The 4,586-nt window shown below is 32.9% G+C and overlaps 1 protein-coding gene across 1 annotated transcript in view; it reads left to right on the top strand.

The window, feature by feature from the left end:
* Window positions 1-4,586, top strand: part of LOC106463045 (protein gooseberry-like) — a 73,928-nt gene that overhangs the window by 54,796 nt on the left and 14,546 nt on the right. The window lies entirely within an intron of this gene.

Genomic DNA, 4,586 nt, shown 5'->3' with positions numbered 1-4,586 from the left:
AAAGTCAACAGTGTACAAGAACAGTAGGTGTGATCTAGAAACACAAAGTCAACAGTGTACAAGAACAGTAGGTGTGATCTAGAAACACAAAGTCAACAGTGTACAAGAACAGTAGGTGTGATCTAGAAACACAAAGTAAACAGTGTACAAGAACAGTAGGTGTGATCTAGAAACACAACGTAAACAATGTACAAGAACAGTAGGTGTGATCTAGAAACACAAAGTCAACAGTGGCGATATTAAAGAATATTTGTTATTTGTGTCACTTTTGAGACATGTTGAATGCATTCCGAATTTATGTTACAGGGAGTTATTTAAAGTGCATACAATTTTCCAATGATCTATATGGGAAAATGCAAGAACAGTTTGCTTAACCTTTGGAGTTTCATCTTGTATAGCATGCTAATATTGAAAGCATAATTCAACCATACTGGGCTAGAATTAAAAGAGTTAAAAGTTAAGACACAGCTCAACTATTTGTATTCTTGCTTATTTCTGAAAGCAACATTTCTTGATAATATCTACTAGAATTGAATGGCTATAGATGTTGATGTAAAGGCGACAGTTTTTTCTTCTATTGCAGTCTGAATCTTGTGCTTGGGAAGTTTATTAGTTCTCATTTACTATGACAAGACCGTCTTGCCTCTCTCGTTTAGTCTTGACGCTTTTCATATACAGCTTTGATAGTCGTATACATATATAAATACAAGTCACACTTCTATAGCAGCCCCAATTGCCAAACAACGTTCACCCACTACACCCATGACTGAAATATAGGGTGAAAAGCAACAAGGAGCAAATACTGAGCCTGTATTTTATTTTTTCTCCCTCGTGTGCAGTTACAACTAAACAGTATTTCCTTTCTCTCATTCATATTGGGAGGCAACGGTAATTACGATGATTAGTCGGAGTCCTAGCACATTGAAACTCGAGAAATTTCTCTCCCTTTTGATCCATTAAATCCATTAATGCAGTAATTAAGCCCTTTTTGTCAGCGGAAAAGCCGACACCAGTCTTGTGAGATGGGCGACCACATCGCATTCACTAAAAACACGTTTACATGACTTGGTACAAAGGGCAGACGTTTGTCAAAAGTTCCCTGGTGAGCTTTTGTCACCTCTAGTGAATACTGTTCTTTGTAGCGGCTAGTGAAGATGGTAGTCAGAGGTTCTATAGCATATGTTTGTCGCTATTGATAACCATCTTTCATGTTGTTTAATATCCGGGATGACACTCCGAATTTGCACGTGTTTTGCTATAAATCTTTCGGTTACATTACACGAGAGAAATAATCGAACTTAATTTGTACAACGCAACATTTTAATAGCTAAGAACATTAACTTCAACTGAAACTGAAGTGTATACCAATTGGTATACACTTCAGTTTCAGTTGAAGTTAATGTTCTTAGCTATTAAAATGTTGCGTTGTACAAAATAAGTTCGATTGGTATACACTTCAGTTTCAGTTGAAGTTAATGTTCTTAGCTATTAAAATGTTGCGTTGTACAAATTAAGTTCGATTGGTATACACTTCAGTTTCAGTTGAAGTTAATGTTCTTAACTATTAAAATGTTGCGTTGTTCAAATTAAGTTTGACGTGTACCTTTTATGGACAACCACGAAGTTGATGGAGATTACTAATTTCAATCTACACAAACTTCAAGTAAGAAATTGAAAATAACTGTTCGACAACATTGATATTTGGATATTAAACAAAGATAAGTACGTGAATTAATGGGATAGTACATTTGTACATAAATCAAAATTAAAATAAACTCGTTATTTTGGAATAACTTACAGACATAATACGTAAAACAAACAGTTCTTGTGCAAACATTTTTAATTAAAATTAATAAAACGAGACATCAACGATTTTTTACTTGCACAATAATTTATTGGTAAAGTTTAAAAAATATAAGTTTTAAAAAACTATAAAACTCTACATGTTTCGGTGGAAATAATTCCACCATCTTCAGGTGAATAAACCACGAAGTACACATGAAGTTTCTTGTAAATCTAATGTACGTGTATAATTAGCATGTTAGTATAATTAGTGACGCCATTTACAACAATGATTTCCAAAAGTTTACTTCCGTGGCTCCTAGGACTAAATCTATATTTATATTCATTCTGTTTTTAACAATTTCTAAGGATTCTCTTAAATTAGTTCATATTTTTCCGTTACCTGTTTAAATATTTTTACATTTACTAATATGTTGGTTTCGTACCCTAGATAGCAGCATTATGAATTATTCAACAAGAGATCAGCCTTGACAGTAATTTCACTTACTGTGTAATGTACTTATTTTATATTTTGCCACTTCTAACTGTATGATGCTTAAGTGTGCGTTCTTGACTTGCAAACACTTGTATAAATAAATCATATGGCAAAGTTCTAATGATCGTAGAACAATAGGATGTTGTTATTATAAACGGAGATATACAAGTATGATACACTTGGTGCATGCAGTGTGAAACAATCAAATAAACATGTTTCTGATAAACACTTGGTGGACTACATGCAGTGTGAAACAATTAAATAAACATGTTTCTGATATACACTTGGCGGACTACATGCAGTGTGAAACAATTAAATAAACATGTTTCTGATAAACACTTGGTGGACTACATGCAGTGTGAAACAATTAAATAAACATGTTTCTGATATACACTTGGTGGACTACATGCAGTGTGAAACAATTAAATAAATAATGTTTCTGATATACACTTGGTGGACTACATGCAGTGTGAAACAATTAAATAAACATGTTTCTGATATACACTTGGTGGACTACATGCAGTGTGAAACAATTAAATAAACATGTTTCTGATATACACTTGGTGTACTACATGAAGTGTGAAGCAATTAAATAAACATGTTTCTGATATACACTTGGTGGACTACTTGCAATGTGAAACAATTACGTAAACATCTTTCTGGTATACACATGGTGGAGTGTATGCAGTGTGAAACAACTAAGTAAACATCTCTAATGAGTGCATGCAGTGTGACACAACTAAGTAATCATCTCCCTGATGTGCACTTGGTGGAGTGCATGCAGTGTGAAACAATTAAGTAGTCATCTCTCTAATGTGCACTTGGTGAAGTGTATGTAATGTGAAATAATAAAGCAAACATCTTTCTGATGTGCATGGGACTGGTGTAACGCCTGACTTTATCAGTGTTAGATGTTTGTGTTTCTTTTGTCTCAATAATTCTGTGCTTGAAATTTGAAGAGAAGACTACAGACAATGTATATGATTTGGGTCATAAATAAATATAAGACAATGAAATGAGTTGTGTATAACTTGTTTTAATTTCTTACCACATTAAATCATAAGGCCTGGTTCATTCTTCAGAGTTCACATAAATGCTGGTCTTAGACAGTGCTCACTAACCCTGTGACAGGCTAGAATTATAATCCGCATTAGTTCAACTTGCGTTTTTTTGTTGTTTTTTGTCCTGTTCTTGTAAAAGTGGTACAATATTTTTTCATGCGTTTGCAACTTCAAAATGTATAACGTCGGAAAACGTTGAGACATTTCAATATGTGCGATTGCTTGCTGGCCGAAAATGGCTAAAACTCTATACAAAATAAACTCCTACTGCGCAATCTTTGTACTTGGCTGCATCTGACATATAACATTTATTTGCGACAGAAGTATGAACTAGGCCTAACAGGGTGGTTCAAGTATAGTTGTGACGTTATTAATATTACCACATTTCACCCTTTCATAACTAGTACAGAATTTAAACCAAATAATAATAATGATTGTCACTCTATTAACTCACTCACTGCTGATAATGTGGAGTATGTTCAGTGGAATTGCAGCGCAAAACTTAGACTTTCTGAACCGCAGCCTTACACGTTAGTCATTAGGCCACGCAAGACTCTACATAACGGTAAACTTCGTGTTTCACTAAGTTCACTTTTCTTCAGCATAATAGTATGATTGTACATTATCTAACTTTTTAATTATAGTATAGTCTTGGGGATTTCGTTTTTGTTTGTTTTATAACAAATACTAAAATTAAAATAAACTTATGATAACAGTTGAGGAGTAGCAGTTGGTTATTAGTTGAATTCCTTTAACTAGTTCTTATGCCACGTACTTATGATCGTTTTTATAAATGTTTTATACCTCGTTGTTGTGTGAACACGAATAACAACATACAATGCGTTTGGGGATTAAAATAAACTTTTTAAACAGTTTAAAACATGCACAACTGTGACAGTTACTCGAGATCAATTTGCCATTCTTTCCGGTTTTAGCTTTTGTGGTAATGAATATCATTATAATTTTCATTAAAATATTCATCAGTGTGTTTAAATGTCTGACTTGAAGGTAAATAGATTCTGTTTATTTTATACAAATAATAACTATTGGTAGAAAACTATATAAACAGTAACTCTTGGAAAGAAACTATATAAACAATAACTCTTGGAAAGAAACTATATAAACAATAACTCTTGGAAAGAAACTATATAAACAATAACTCTTGGAAAGAAACTATATAAACAATAACTCTTGGAAAGAAATTATTTAAGCAATAATTGAATAGAGTTGTTTAAACAACTCTATTC

The sequence above is a fragment of the Limulus polyphemus genome, unplaced genomic scaffold (genome assembly GCF_000517525.1).
Source record: "Limulus polyphemus unplaced genomic scaffold, Limulus_polyphemus-2.1.2 Scaffold1311, whole genome shotgun sequence".
NCBI lineage: Eukaryota > Metazoa > Arthropoda > Merostomata > Xiphosura > Limulidae > Limulus > Limulus polyphemus.
This window is presented reverse-complemented; position numbering and strand designations above follow the sequence as displayed.